The sequence below is a fragment of the Ambystoma mexicanum genome, chromosome 1p (assembly GCF_040938575.1).
Source record: "Ambystoma mexicanum isolate Mex_15411 chromosome 1p, UKY_AmexF1_1, whole genome shotgun sequence".
In the NCBI taxonomy this organism is placed as follows: Eukaryota; Metazoa; Chordata; class Amphibia; order Caudata; family Ambystomatidae; genus Ambystoma; species Ambystoma mexicanum.
The window spans coordinates 1045615387-1045632763 of record NC_090921.1 but is presented as its reverse complement, the minus strand read 5'-3'; positions in this window follow the sequence as shown (position 1 = coordinate 1045632763).

The following is a 17377-nucleotide window of genomic DNA, read 5'->3' as shown; positions in this document are numbered from 1 at the left end:
CCCATGTATTGTCCCAGGTGACTGATCTATTTACTCGCCCCCACTACCAGGTCGGAATATCACTCGAACTCCCCCCCCACTTAAGAAGCGTGCGGCTGCTTGTCAAATCCGATTTCTTATCTACTGTACGTTTTTTTGTGATCAAAAGAGCATTGCACCTCCCTTGTCTTGCCCCGGGTTCCCCTATGCGGACACCAGGGCCATCCCCGCAATTCTTGGAGGCTGCCCTGACACCTTTCACAGCGTTGGCTTGGCTAGGGACGTAGACGAACTACAGTTCCCAGCAGGGTCAGCACCACCTAGTCGCGTGGTGTGTCTTCGACGTGCCCTCTGCACCTCCCAGTGCCATTGCTTTTAACACTGCTAACAGCGGCGGCTCGGTGCTCCTAAACCGTTGCTGTTTCAGCCTCGGAAAGTTGCATCTCATGCTTTTTCTGGTTTCCTTGATCTTTGTGGCTTCTGAACTCAGGATTGTCTTCACGGACTCCACTTCCTGGCTTATCCTAATTGGCCTCCGACGTGTGGTTCCCTCGGACTGCCTCCCCCTGGTTACCCGAACCCTTGGCCTTGTCCCTCGGTTATTCTCCTGTCTGATCCTACATTTCCGACGCCACAATCCCAGCTCCCGCAGCCCTGCTTTCATTTCTTCTCCGGTGCCGGCGTTACCTTCCAACGCAGGGCACCGCCCTGACAACCACGTCTGCTTTCTATCTCCTGAGAGCATTTTTGCCTTTCTCTCCCACGCATCACTGGTCTTTTCTACGGATGCTGTGCTGTATATCAACTCGGGTTCTTCCATCACAGCATCAACGGATCGGAACACTGTTTTCTTTATGGAAGCTCTGCTGCTTTTCATTCCTAGTGGCCTGTTGGGCGCTCTGCGGTGATTGAACACAGGCTACTACTCTGGATTACTTGCTGGATCTTTGTTGGGACGCTCTGCTGCCTTCTTACTGCATGTACACTCCTTTCAGGGTTACCAGGATTCTCTTAGCTTGCGCCCTCGTGCCGCGTTGGGGTCAGGATCTACTGTAACAGACACTTCTTTTGAGACTTGGTTCATTCTGGTGTTAGACTTCTTCAACTATGGTGAACTCTACCTCTGGCTACAAGTAGGTTTCCGGCTTATCAACACTACGTAGCAGATAAGAGTAGGGTTGCTGAGGGTGGTGCAACTGGGACCTCTTGTTTGATACTGGTACTTACTGAATCCGTTGCATTTTCTTTTTCCTTAGCTCTGTTGCTGCTCCTGCCTTTTCACTCAAGTCCCTAGCCTGTCAAGTATTCTATTATTCTGCAGACTGCGCTCTTGGGGGGGGGAAAGCTTTTTCATCATCAGTGTTTCGTAACCCCGGACAACCCTGAGTGATCTGTCTTCCGGGTCTGTGGATCCTCCTCACAGCCCTCGATACGGGACATCCATGTACAAATAAATAATGTAAAAAAATAGTTCAGAAAATGGTGAGTAACACGTCTGCTTCCTCCCGGCTTGTACCCCTTATTGGCTTTCCCCGGCTACTTGTATACACCGGGGCTGATTGGTGTAAACCGGCCCAGGAGTGAGTCTTTTGGGCATCCTGTCGCAGTGCTACTGATCTTTTCATGTTGGGTAAGGGGTAACCTGCTAGTTCTACGGCTTCAACTGTGCCTTGTGCTCTTTGGAATTCATTGTGACTGTGTTTGTTGTCACACAGTGCTATGCAATTGTTTGGATTTATGGGGTGCACCGCTGAGCCTGCCCACATGGTTCGTGGGCTGCTTGGACACTGCCATCTCATCTGGCATGCAGGTGTGTTGATTTCACTAACGCTTGAAGTTAGAGACTAGCTCAGGTACATCAATTTACCAAAAGATCAGGGGTAGCAGAAGTGACATCACATACCAGATAACATCACAGAGAGTGACATCACATGACCTTTGATCTTCACATCACCTGAATTGATGACATATGACCTTTGGCATTAATGCCAATGCAAGAATTGGCATTGCAAATGTTTTCAAAACTATGAGTAGAAAAAAGGCTATTTTAGTTTTCATCTGTATACTCACTATGGTGCTGACCCATTATGTAAATGGTGCTGTCATGATATGCTGGAGGCACACCCAGAATAACCATCAAAGGACAGTAGATCTGCTTTTTTATGCCTCTGATATCTCTTTTGGTCAGTTATTCCCATCTATCTGTTTACCACTTAGCTAGGGGAGTGGGCAGAGCCTATACTCGCCCTTAGTACTTAAGGGGTTAAGCCATGCATGCCAGGTATAGCCATGATATGCTAAATGCTGCTCTGCATGGCAGACATTCATACGATACGTTAGGCACAACCTCCTATACCCTAATAGTGGCATCTTATACAACTTTAAGCCTCATATAGTGTGTATAAAAAAATAAAAATCACATGCGAGCTGCAGACTCACAAACCCAACTTCTGTTCACTCGCCCAAGTACTTTCATTGTATGCGAGGTAAAGCTTGAAATGATTAATACAGTATTCAACTTGTTTGTTTACTATAGTGCAAAGTAAACTGAATCACTTTGGTGATCTCAGTTTGAGGAGTTAACCTGTGAGGTAAAGTGATTTGCTCAGGATAACACATGCTAGCCAAGTGGAGAAGCTGGTCTTGTGCTCATTTGACTGTCTCTAATTTACCAAGTCAACCACATCTGACACCATTCCATCTTTAGTTTTACACCAACATTGTAAGATGTATGCATTGTGTTCTTTCATAAGCATGGTCTGTGTGTCATAAAGTGGATATGCGAAGCAGCAAACCACCATCTAACAAAAACAATCTGAAAATATAAATTAAATCTTTATCGAAACATCTGGGGTAAGACAAGTATGCTTTTTTGTGATGCGGGAGGGAAATAGTACCTAGCCATAAATAAGCACTAGTTTTCCATGCTATCCCCATCCATTTCTACACTACAAAAAAGGTAATCTCCAAAATGTATAAAATAACATAGAAATATGCGATTTTCACAAGCCATACGCACTGTTACTTTGCTATGCTATTCCCATCCATTTGTACACACTACAAAAAAAGGTAAATCTCCAAAATGTACAAAAGAAAATGGAAATGTGTGATTTTCAATTTACAATGTAGTATCACACACAAGACATACAACGTCACACTTAAGCAAAGTGCAAAAACAGATATGTAGCACACACACAGATGCAAATGCACACAGAGCATGTGTACATAGTATAGTATCACAGCTCCCTACACAATAATTCTGAAGATTCTCTGACAAGTGCTATTGAGGAAAATGTTTAGTGTTCTTATGCAAATGAACAAAGTGTGCACTCCTTCATGAATCCGTTGTGGTAGTGGCGTCCATTGTGCAAGCAGTCATACTTTTGCAAAAAAAAAATGAATGGGACAAAACCGATACATTTTGGGACAAAAGCGTGTTTGCCACCGAGTGTTAATCAGTCTTTGACATCTACAAAACATTAGGCTTTTTACAAAATGCAAGGCCTATTACTTCACCGACCAGTACTGATGGTGAGTCGGTGAAGAGACAGAAGCTAGTACATCGACAGGAACAAAATCTAGTATTAAGTCATTTTTATTAGAAATCAAATGATACCGAAAGAGCAATCAACGGTACCAAAATCAACATCTATAGAGGTAAGTATGAAATAAATTGACCTTTTGGTATACAAAAACAGATTCCCCAATAGAATCAGAACCAGAGGAGAAAGAGGTATCAAGAAAAGAACAAGATCTAGTAGAACTGACAGAAGAGATAACGATAATGACTCAATCCACGAACAAGAAGTTCGGACTCACAGGAAGATTTATTCCATAGACTTGAGCAGCATACCCACCTCATATGCCTTGCAGCACCTTCGAGGTAAGCCTGTGGGCTTTACTGTAGTACCTACTTCTACTACTCTGCGCACTACGATCTACGATCCAGTCTCTACAACTTCAATTCCACAATTTGCAAACTTTTATCTGGCCGCTTCACCAGTGCGCCAGATTACGTTTTGTGCTTCTTAAATTGCATCCCCTTCAAGCAAACCGCGAGGTTTGCACATCTTAAGATGCCCCCCGCCGCAAAATTCGGACCTCCAGGGCCGTGATTGTGCCTTTGGGATCCAATTGGCCAGCCAATTCCCCTTAACCTATCCAGTGCCACCGGCAGGCATAAGCCGGCCCACAACAAAGGCACGCGAATAAGGCTCCTGACTGAGCTGCACAAGTTGTGCGCGGCTGCTCCTAGCACGCTGCATCACTCCTTTGCCCCTTTTCGCCAGACCACCTCTACTTGCTCCCGGCGCAGAAAGTCTCCATTATCGCTTGCGCTCCACGAGGAAAGCCAACATCTTCCCTTCTTGTCAATGTCTCCACTGCCCAACCTGCTACCTGCCCTTCCTTCGCTCCTCCAAACCCTGAAATCATCGCCAGCACATGAACTATACCGCTGAACTTGTACTACCTCAACCCACATGGTGAGACCTCCCTTGGCTTCAACCTATATACAGTGTCCCTGGTATCCACATTGCTGCATGTTACACTGCTCCCTCGTTCATTCCAATGCTGTCACGTTTATTATATGTCTGTACTTCTCTCTGTAATCATCTCAATACGCTCTTAAGCGCCTCTAGCACACCGCTCGGCATCAGTAATAACTTGCCTACAGTGTGCGCTCATGCCATTCTGTAACTCGCTTAGCAGCGTATTCTGTCCCGGCCAAGCAGCCTATTGTCACTGCCTCTGCGCAACGCCTCAATTAACCTAGTCAATTAACCTAGTCACCCTGTACTAGAGCAAAAGATCCCTAGATCACTGTACGAAATCTGTACCCATCGGCTTTCACTCACCTTGTCTTGCCTCTTCCATACGTTGTATCGGAGCCCAACACATTGTACGCGGTTTACTCACTGTCAACTCATGCTTGGGAATCCCAAACCATCTACAGCGTACGACGCGCAACCTGTATGACAAGCGCGTATCTGTATGTGATTACTATTACCCTGCCTTAGCATATTGAAATAAATCATTGTTACCCTGCTCTAGCATGCGTATTTAAGTTTCACCCTGTTGTATCTTACATGCACTACTTGTGGCCTTATACACGTTACACAACTCACAATGCTATATTAGTCTAACTGTTTCGAGATGTTCACACCCGGCATTATCTTTGCGCCACTGTAAGTTGCTAGTGCCTTTCGGCCAACAGCCAACCTAGACAAGCTTTATTGTGTTGTCTCTATCCTACTTTATTGCTGCACAAGTACTATCACCACCCTACATTGTATCACTGTATTACTACTTGCGCTAACCTGTCCCAGTCTGAATATGCCAACTGTTTAGCGCTGCTCTTGTTAGTTATGTACCCTTCTCTGGCCACCAGTCTGACTAACCCTCACATCTTCAAGACTGTACTCTCTCTTGCATTAATAGTCACACTTACCCTCCAAAACTCATCCTATATCCTGCCACAGAATACAACCATCACTCTCAGGATGTCTCTCCATCACAATTCTTGGCTCACGCTCTCTATGAGTTCTACTCTACCACAGGCAGAGTCCATCAAACCCTCGACATTCCTGCCACCTTGCCTACTAGACTCCAATAGCGTCAGTCAGACGTCTCATTCACCTGTCTATCACCACTACCCACTCTCCCCTTCTGAATGGATTTAGACCTTTGCTACCAGACCCACTCCCAAGCAACCTTGTCCCACCAATCTCAGAAACCTCAGGCTTGGTTCAAGACTCTACGTTGCCCCCCAAATACCAATTAATCCTTCAGACAACCAACACCTTCATGCAGAACCAAAAAAGAGAACCAGAGGTAATCCTAAAGTCTTCTCCTGTTCCAACAACCCTGGCCATCAGTCTATCTTCACACTACCCAACCAACCTGAGCCACCTTACATCAAAGGGGCACTTGTTAATGCTAGGTCCATGACTGCCCACGCACTAGACATTGCAGATCTTATTGTCGCCAACCAATTAGATTTCCTGGCTGTAACTGAAACCTGGCTGCATTTTGCTTCAGGCCCTGCCTTGTCACTAGAATTACCTGACAACTACACGATAATAAGATCAGACAGAGCAACTTCCCGAGGCGGAGGCCTAGCCTTCATTGCCAGAACCACCCTGGGACTCAGAGCATGCCCTCCACTCTCCTTTCCATCCGGAGAACTCCTTACAGTCAAACTGCCAATTTCACCTTCTCCCACCATAACTCGACACCTCATCTATAGGCCCCCCTGCCCTATCTCGTCCTTTGAGGAAGACACCACTTCCCTACTCTCCTCCAACACTAAGCCCAACTCACAGATCATAATACTAGGAGATTTCAACCTAGGTCTCAATGACACCATTGACAACAATGCCCTAACCATGGCCAATACCCTCACAGAACTAGGTTTCACACACCGCATTACCCTCCCCACCCACAGCAAAGGTAGAACTTTAGATTGCTTGCGGACATGAATTGCGATACCAAAATGATCTAAGGAACAATGTGCCTGGACTGACCATCACGCTATCTCCTTCACCCTACATGTCAATCTCCTTCACCCTACCTGTCAAGCCTCAGGTTACTCTGAGGTCTATAGCTCCACCCTGTATGACCAGAAATAATCGCAATATAACCGTGGATAGCCTTCAACCTCTACTCCACCCTATCAATAACCTTACAAACATCACACCCTCTAGCTTGGACCGTACAGTATTGGTCGATCTTTACAACAATACTATTAAAATAGCCATAGACAAAATTGTACCTTTGAAAATGCGCAAAGTGAAACCACAAACTCACCTGAACTCCTGGTTCACCCCACACCTCAAAGCCTTACGCAACGAGAAAAGAAGGGCAGAAACCCTTTGGAAAACCAACCCATCGGAGACTAATAAGGAAAAGCTGACTCTCATCTCTAAAAAAAAAATCAAGAATGAAATTATCCTAACCAACAAAAACACCTACAATGACAGGATAAACAAAGCCAGTTCTAACACCAGAGAACTATTCACCATTCTAAAAGAACTAGAGTCACCCACTCCCCAATCAGAAACCTGCATCATGGATAAAATGTGATGCTCCAATATCCAAAACACAACATACCCAAGGGTTTATCTACTCCTAATACTCATTCCACTACTGAGAAATCCTGCAACCATTTCAAATGTGCCCCTGTCTCCATCAAAGAAGTAACAGAAATAATATCCTCTCTTAAACCTTCAAGATGCCAGGGAGACCCCTGCCCAGTTCCTATTATCAAAAAAGCTGTCAGAGATCTAGCGCCCTACATCATCTCTTTCATTAATTCCTCCTTTGACTCCTGCTCTGTACCCACCAACTTAAAAGATGCATGGGTCGTCCCACTTCTAAAAAAAAAAAAAAAACATCTAGATCCCAACTTACCTACAAATTACAGACCCATAACCACTGTCCCCTTCCTCCTTAAAATACTGGACAGAGCTGCCTACCTCCAGATACAGGCTTACCTAGAAACCAACAATCTCCTTGATCTGCGACAATCTGGTTTCAGACCTAAACACGGAACAGAATCGGCCTTAATTGACCTAAAAAATCAAATGGACAATTTTAAAGACAATGGGAAACTAGCTCTCCTCCTCCTTCTAGATATCTCAGCCGCCTTCAACCTAGGTGATCACAAAGTTTTGTCTAACCATCTTTCCTCCGCTGCATACTTCTCCAAGGAAGCCACGACATTGATACAGTCTTTCTTGGATAAACGCACTATTAGAGTCTTTTCACCTAACGCTGCAGCCGAACTCATACCCACAACCTGCGGTGTTCCTCAAGTGTCCTGTGTCTCGCCTACCCTATATAACATATTCACCAAGCCCCTGTTCGATGATCTCGAAAGCCTGGGTGTCATCTACACTAACTATGCAGATAGCACTCAGATACTTATACCTATCATGGGTGATTATGAAACAGACTCTACCCTCCTCAATAAAATATATTTGATTATCCAGGCATGGATGGCCACCCATGGCGGCTGCCTGAATGATGAGAAGACGGAGCTTCTCCTCATCGGCTCTTCAGTAAAACTAAACAACCCAAGTAATCAGTTCAATTCCTTCAATATCGATGGCTATAACATCAAGATTTCCAGCGAGATGAAAACCCTGGGCTTCTACCTCGACTCTGCTCTTAATCTAAAGAGACAGGTCAATGCCACTCTCTCTGCCACAGTCACACGTGTAAGCTAATTAACACTTGTAAGCCCTTCCTATCCACAGCCAGCTGCACCACTCTGGCCAGAGCTCTAATTTTATCAAAATTACATTACTGCAACGCCCTATATCTAGGCTCCAGTAAATTCAACAAAACCAAACTCCAAACCCTGCACAATAATACCTTAAGATCAGTGTTCAATATCCCCAGAACTCAACACATCTCAGATGTCAGACGCAGTACTAAGCGGCTGGCAGTCACAGATAGAATTAATCTCAAATCTCTAACTCTCACGCATAAATGCCTAGCCAACTCCACCTCTAAATATCTAGTTGACAATTGTACCAAAAAAAACTTCAGATCGTCCCTTGAGAACCATACACTCACACTGCCTGAATGTACCTAGATACAAACTCCAGAAAGCAGGTGGAAGCAGCTTTCCAGTGATGGCTGCTAAACTCTGGAACACATTACCTATTAACATCTGAGCAGAACGCTCCTACTTTAGATTTAGAAAGAGTACGAAAACCTGGCTCCCCTCACGTGATGTTTAAAGATGTGCTCAGCTCATGATCCGTATACTTTATCTGTATGCAACACCTGCTGTTATGTGTACATTTGTGTAAATACCTGTGCTTTCCTTAATACTGTTTTGTATATAATTTCTGTATGTCATTTCTGCAACATTGTAACGCGCCCAGATACCTGTGGGTTTGGAGCGCTATATAAATAAAGAAACAAACAAACAACAAACTTCAATCTGCATCAGAAATACAAGATCTTTTTAAATATTGTAGACATTTTAAACTCAAATAATACTTTCAAAAAACCCCCTTAAAAGGTTCAATGTACAAGCAAAAAGGAATATCACTGAAATGACAGCACAACTGGATCTTGTTCACACTTTCGGGACTTTAGATACAGGCAGGCACCAACACATTTTGCAATATTTGGAACAGTTCGGATGTTCTTATTGCATGTAATCTCATAATGCAGTCCAAATGTATTCTACCTTTGCCAAAGCATAATTAACTTGGTACATTTATGGACATTATAAAACAATTAGGGTGTGTAGGAAAAATATGCAATCAAAATACTTTTTTATTTTTATTTACATTAATAGCAGTGCACAAAGCTCTCATGCATGTATGCGCTGGTTACAGTTACAAAGGTTCCAAGTTACATGCTTACAAGAATAAAGGTAGGTAGTGCACCGTGGATATTAGGACATAAGTGGCAAAAAAGTTAGAGTCTGCAGGAAAGCGGCTAGGTTTTTCCCAGCCTAGTGAGTCCATGTTGCAGGTATACTGGGTCACAGCAGGCAAGTGTAGGAAGCGTAATAGGTCAAGTAGGATTAAAAGTTACATATTTACAAGATACATAGTTAAGAGACAGTTAAAGGTAGGTAGTGCAGAGTCGGATACCATGACCTACATGGCATTAAATTAGAGCTTGCAGGAAAGACACTGAAACTTTCCAAGCCTACTAGGATTGCAGTATGGTGGAGGTACGGGATCACAACAGGCAAATATTGGAATGAAATGGGTAAGCAGTAGTACGAAGGGCGTATGCCGGGAAAGCTGCGCCAGGCAGGACTGGGGTCTACATCGGCAGATCTAGTTCATGGAGTCTAGAATAGGTAAAACGTAATGTAAGGATCAAGGTTGAAGTTGCGTGACTGCCCTTTTACAAGCAGTGAGTGAAAGCCTGGGATGAGCGTTGCCATGGAATGCTCCTGGATAGGGATTGGTAAAGTCAGGAACTTGAAGATGGTCAAGAGGGGATGGTCAGGTAGTAGGGGGATATTAAGGTTTGCCTTTCGAACAGTTATAAGACTAGACGCATACCTCAGTTGTTGGTCGTTTGTGAGCCCTTCCTGGCCCTGACAAGCCCAAACAGGGGTGTCATCTGCCCTTAGTGGAGGCCCTTTGAAGGGGGCCAACTCAGAAACATAATCATAAAGGAATCACACAAATGATGTAAAATAGATATCATGGATACAGTACATTATATTAACAATGAAATGAAAGATCCTCATAATAATGCTTTCTTTGAGGTATTGAGAAAAAATCCCAACAAAGAATTACAGAGAGGCACTAACGACCTATTATGTAAACTAATACAAAGTTAATAATAAAAATAAATAAATTTAAAAAAAAGAGTACTTAAACCAGTCTAAGGAAATCAATACAAATTAAATCTTCCGATTTTAAAACACTTATTTAAAATAATGCAGAGTTGCACCACTGCAATTACTTAAAAAAACAGTTTTCCTAAGAACAATCGCGCTCAAAAGGATATTTTTATTGATGTCATCCTTTCACAAACCTAGCGAACATACATGAAGTAGCATCACATTCCACGAGTAAATGTTGTAGTCTCAAAATATTCTTACAAAAACTGCAAGTGCACAAATTATGTAGTAATATTAATTCTATGACAAGACTGGAGGCGAGCATAATGCTTCAACTTCTTTAATTTACTACTCCTCAGCAGTTTCAACAAACCAATAAAACCAATAATAAACACTGAAATGTTTCAACAGACTTTTCTTCTTTGGAACTACAATCCCCATAGTCTCTGTAGTCCATCTCACTCCATTCTCAGCTACGACCACTTCCTGCCCCTGAGCTCCTCCTCTTCTTTTACTGCTCTTCAAGCAGATAAGTACTTTCTCATCATCTCTCTGTATGAAGGGATTTCTAGTGTTTGCTAACATATTGTTAGGGGCATATAACTGCGCAGCATAACGGGCGAGGGGAGAGACCCTAAGAGCATATTCATTTTTATTATTGGATTACTTTTGGTTTACAGACAAGCGCAGCGCTGACACACCGTATGCGACCCGAGTGCGGATCATTGTTACGAATCGCAGGCACGATAGATTACAACCCGCGGGGTCACGCTCCCACGGCGTTCACACCCCGTGCCATATTACCAGCACTTCGGGGGTGTTGCCCGGGGCCATGGGAGCCTGCAGGGGCTCGAGCGGTGAGCATAACCAGAGCCTCCAACCCCCTCCGTGGGAGAGGCGGGATCTCATTCGGTGCTCGGATGCCTGAGCTCACCGGCCGCCTCCTTCGTGGAGGCGTTGCCAGCACACAGAGCCGACTTCCGTGTCACATTCTCTCTGCGACGCAGAACGAAGCTCTTGCACGAACTGGGCCCGGCGGTGATATAAGTTCATAAAGAGGACTTAAAAACATTAAAACATACGCTCGCTGCAGGAGCAAGGAAGCGGCCAAGCTCACGCCCACCAGGAGCCCTAAGCCTGCTCCCGAGCGTTGAAGCTCCTGACAACAAAGGCTTTCAGCCTTTATTAGAGACACAAAGCCCTCGCGGGACCAGAGCTTGTAGAGAAGGGAGACAAGCTGTTGACACTCACAGTCCGGTGCAGCCACTATAAAAAATAAAATAAATAAAAAATAATCATAATTTATTTACATGTACTAAGTGCTCTAAGTGCTATTGCCTACCAGCACAAGAAAAGCACTGAGCGTGAGAGGTAGTCTCACCAGAAGCACCTTATTAGTGAGAGGGCATGCTGAGACACCCAGTGGGGTATACCAGGCACACAGCATCTTCCCAGAATGTCAGAATTTGAGTGGAGCGAAGAGGAGCCGCCATCAGACCTGGCGGCCAGCTTTAAGGAGGTGCTGGGAAGCTCACTAATAGATGCAGTGGCTCAAGGGGTGAAACCCCTGCAAGACAGGTTGGAGAATTTTGGAAGCGATGCTTCACCAGCCTGCGGATAACACCTTAAGGACACAACGCACGCCCGCTGAACCCTCAGAAGAAGGGTCTAAGGGGAGTAACAAGGCCCGAAAGAGGAAAGGCTCTTGCCACCCCCAGGGCCCGACGGATGGGGCAAAAGAAAAGGCCCCGGAGGTAGTCGACGCCTTCGCAAAGCTCCGAGAAGCGTATTTGCAGCGTCAGACAGTGCCGATCCTCACGACCCCCACTCCAGGGGAAGAAGATTATGGAGAAGAGAACTCTGGCTCGGAAGAGGAGCCGATAGAAGGAGACCTCCCCTCCCAGGACGAGGATGAGATAGGCGAGGAGGAGGAGGGAAACCCAGCAGAGGGAAAAGAATCCGCAAAGAGAAACACCTCGACCTGGACAGCATCCGGAACCCGAGGTCGTCAGACTGGCAAGCATCACCAAGGGTGGCACAGTACATGACCATGAGGCTAAGAAAAGCACTCGATAAAGAGGTCAGGCAGCGCCTTCGAGCAGAGTGCCCAAGACCAGACCTTCCCGTGAAGGTAGCCGAGACTCCAGAGCTGGACCCCAAGATGCTCACTTTTGTATCCAAGACAAGCAAAGATCCCCGCAAGGGCATAGATAGGTCTTGGAGAAGTTGTCAAGAGAAGGTGCTTGACCTGGCCGGTCCACTCGCAAAAATCACAGACCTGGCAGAAAGGGCCAGAGATACGGGAGAAGAAGTGGATCCCGACTCCCTGGCAGGCTGGGCACAGAGAGCAGTATGCCTTCTAGGCAATGCCAACTGCGCCATCGCCTCAGAACGGAGAAGGGGGCTACTTCTGAAGATCGACGCCAAACTCAGCGACCTCGCTTCGTACGAGGCAGGGGAAGCTGCGCAAGGACTCCTCTTTGGAGAGACTTTCGGAAAGGAAATGGGTCGCTTTGTCGGCACCTACACTTCCCTGGAGAAGGTGCAGGCCTCTATCCACAAGATTTTTCCTAACCGTGTTTTTGCCCGGACCAGTCGCCACAGGGGCCGCACGGCTGGTCGAAACCAGGGAGGAAGAAGGCCCCCGAACCCCAGGGCTCAATACTGGGAGAACAGGCATCAGGATTCCTTCTTTCCAACCAGAGGGTGTTTCCCAAGAGGACGCAGAGGAAGAGGATCCGGGCGAGGACAAGGATTCACACAAGGTGAGAGCAGCGCATTATCCTCCAGTTGGGGGAAGAACTGGTATGTTCTGGAAAAACTGGCGCGCGCTTTCCAGCGATGCCTGGGTGTCTCAAACGGTTCTAGGTCTGCACCTAGAGTTCGTAGAACTGCCAGTGCAAAATCGCAAGCTCACCGACAGCGTTTAGAACGTGCAGAACAGAGACTGCTAGATCACGAGTTAGATCAGCTAGCAAAGAAGAACGCCATAGAGAGGTGTTCGAGAGTCCCTTGCTTTATAAGCAACATGTTTCTGGTGCGCAGGAAGGAGAAAGTGCATCTAGTTATAAACTTAAAAGAACTGAACGGTTGGGTAGTCTACCGCCATTTCAAAATGGAGGGCATCCACCAGCTCAGGGACTCCCTAAGAGAAGGAGATTGGCTGACGAGATTGGATCTGAAGGATGCCTACTTAACGGTCCCAGTAACAGAGAAGTTCAGGGACTTCCTGGCTTTTCACTTGAAAGGACAGTGTTGGCGATTCAAGACCATGCCCTTCGGGCTTGCATCGGCTCCCTGGGCCTTTACCATGCTAATGAAGCCAGTCGCATCAGCGATAAGGGAGAAAGGGATAATGTTGATCATCTATCCAGATGACCTCCTGTTATTGGCCGAGGATCGCAAGACCCTCATTTACCAGACAAAACGGGTCCAAGACCTGTTGGTGTCCCTAGGATTCCTAGTAAATGTGGAGAAGTCGGACACCGACCCAGCGCAGAGATTAGATTTCCTAGGTTTCGTCCTGGACACCAGGAAAGCGACGCTGGAACTACCAGCGCGGAAAATACGTGACATCAAGAGGGAATTAAGAGGATGTCTACAGAAACAAGTAGTATCTCTCAGAACGTTGGCGAGAATTGTAGGGATTCTGGCAGCCTCCATTCAAGCTATTTTTCCCGGGCCATTACACTATCGAGCACTGCAGAGGCTAAAGATAAGACACTTGCAGCAAGGCTTGCGGTATCATCAGTCGATACCTTTAGATCAGGATTCAAAAACAGAACTGGAATGGTGGTTGAAGAATATGGACGCCTGGAATGGGTGAGCCATTTTCGGGGACCGGCCAGACCTGATTATAGAATCCGATGCAAGCCGGCTGGGCTGGGGCACAAGGTGCGGAGACCTGCAGACAGGGGGGAAATGGAGCGAAGAAGAACTCTGCCTCCACATAAATTGCCTAGAGTTACTTGCAGGGTCTTTTGCGATCAGAACTTTTACGAGGGGGAAGACGAGATTGTGCGCCTTACTGAAGATGGACAACATATCGGCAGTTTGATATATAAACCATCTAGGAGGCTCCAAATCCAAGATGCTGGCAGAACTGGCGAAGGATTTTTGGCACTTTTGCCTGCAATCAGAGACATCAGTGACAGCGGAATACCTCCCTGAGACGCTGAACGTAGTGGCGGACTGGAACTTGCGCTACCTCACGGATTCCAGCAATTGGAAGCTGGATCCAGCAGTGTTTCAGAAGATGAATTGGAGATGGGGACCGATTCACATACACCTCTTTGCATCCTGGCTGAATGCCCAAAAAGCGGTGTACTTCAGCTGGAGACTAGATCCGGGTGCTCGAGGGACAGATGCGTTCCTACAGGAATGGAGTGGCGGCCCACACTATGCTTTTCCCCCATTCATGATGCTAAGCAGAGTTTTAGCGAAGTGTCGGAGGGAGAAAGCAGAGCTCCTGTTGGTGACACCACTGTGGAAGTCACAAGTATGGTTTCCAACTCTTATGGAGTTAGCAGCGGATCATCCGAGGATGCTGCCAGAAGGAGAACACTTGCTCACGGACACAGTTGGGTCATATCATCCTCTGAGAGTGAGAGGGACACTCTTGCTCATCGCGTACAGGATATCAGGAGACGCTGGGCATTGCCAGGCATTTCGACGCAAGCTGCTCAGCTCATTGCAGAATCCTGGGCTCCGTCCACGAGAAGGAGCTACGACGCGGCTTGGGCCAAGTGAACTAGCTGGTGCAAAGGGAGAGGTGTTCATCCCATTTCTGCGCCTGTAGTAATGATATTAAACTTTCTAGCACAACTGTTGCAAGACGGACGAGCGTTCCGCACAATAGGGGTATACAGGTCCGCAATATCCGCAGGACATCTACCGATCGATGGGGAGCCAGCAGAACATCCAGCAGTAATTAGACTCATTCGAGGAGCTAAATTTAAGGTGCCCCCAGAACCTCAATATAGACAGTCTGGGACGTGTTAGGCGTCCTTACACTTTTAGAGAGTTGGCCGGGAAACAGATACTTATCCCTGAAGGAATTATCAGGAAAGCTGGCAATGCTTTTATGTTTAGTTTCTTGTAAACGTGTGTCAGACGTGAAAGCGTTGGAGGTAGATAGGAGGTCCTTTGGGCCAGAGGGTGTAACTTTCACTATAGTGAAGAGGATTTTCCGAATAGACCGAAATGGTGCGTAGCAAGCTGCATCAAAGAATATGAAAACAGGACTGCCGAACACAGGGCAGCTAGTACCACACAATTGCTTATAGCGCGTAGGAAGCCTTATCAGGGTGTAGCTACAGCTACCATCACTAGATGGGTTAAGGAAGTCATGCAAGTAGCAGGCATTGATGTGAAGAAGTATGGAGCACACTCAGTAAGAGGGGCTATGGCGTCTAAAGCCTTTAGGTCAGGAGTGTCTCAGAGATATTATGTTAGCGGCAGGCTGGTCGAAAGATCGAACGTTTAAAGAGTTCTATTTCAAGCCAACCGAGAGCCTAGCGGTCGCTCTGTTGGGAAGCTTTGAACACGCATAATGCTTGCCTCCAGTCTAGTCATAGAATGAAGATTACCCCTGCTAACTGCACAGGGAGTATTAATTCTATTAAAGACTAGGAGGCGAGCATTAAATTCCCTCCCAAGCTATGTATTGTGTATAACATATTCGCTATGATGATTTGATGATTATGTATAAAATAGTGACAATACATGGACACCTGCCTAAAATTTCAGCTTCATCTCATTCCTTGGGGAAGAGCAGAAAAACAATTGAATTAAGAGACTAGCTGCTGCAGTCGCTTGAAGTTGAGGTGGATCGACTTTCGGTTTGGAGTGGTTAAGTCTTCGCTCAGTTGGCAGGACTTTGTGTGGAGTTAAAAGTGACATTTCAGAGCCAGTAAAAGAGAGGAGGAGCTCATGGGCAGGAAGTGGTCATGGCTGAGCATGGAGTGAGATGGACTACAGAGACTATGGGGATTGTAGTTCCAAAGAAGAAAAGTCTGTTGAAACATTTTCAGTGTTTATTATTGGTTTTATTGGTTTGTTGAAACTGCTGAGGAGTAGTAAATTAAAGAAGTTGAAGCATAAGGCTCGCCTCCTAGTCTTTAATAGAATTAATACTCCCTGCGCAGTTAGCATGGGTAATCTTCATTACTTACCAAAAAAAAACATTATTTCATAAGTCCCCATAAAGAGTCATGCTAAATCGCATAAATTCACATCCAAACAGACAATGTGGGAATTAATAAATATTGTTGACAAGTTAGATACGTGGTAAATAATCTCTCTTGATAGCGAGATCCTTTCATTGGGTAAAATTTGATATCTTGTCCCAATACTTACATTTTTTCTTCCATTTTTTAATGCAATCGGTATTATGTTCATCGATTTTTAAAACTCCCAAATATAAGATCTCTCCTCTAAAATCTTTAAACCTTTTTAAATATAAAGCAGAATACATAAATGCAGCCAGCACAGGGGCGAACCCCTAAGCAGGGTTCACGAGGGCATGGCCTGTGCCCATTTCAGGTAATGTGTCGCGAAGCCGGGCCTGCAGAAATGTATCAAAGCCGTGTCAAATTCAACTATCAGTTCCATTCTATAGCCCCGCCCTTAGACCGCTTACCATCATGAAAGCAGGCGAGAATACAGTGCAGACGCCGTTACGTGCCTAAGAGCCAACTACACCTTTGGAATGGCAGTTAAATCGTCACCGGTCTGCTGCTCCCGGGGTTCGATTTGTGTAATACCTTTGAGAACGTCGAAAAAAACTGCACGCGCCAGACTTAAGTTTCACGACGGCCACTTTGGGAATGTACTCGTACTCATAGGCAATGCGTATTCATTCTATTTGGTGCTAGAGTGTTTGAACGAACACTCAAGTGCAGCCCGTACAATGATGCTCTCCCTACCTAAAACGCCCCCCTATTAAACTGCTTATGTTGCTCATATGATGCAATGTTCTTTCACTCTAACACGTGAAAGAACATACTGAAAAGGGCATGTTCTAGGTAAACATACATCCTTTTAGCTCAATCATACCTTGACCTCGTTTAC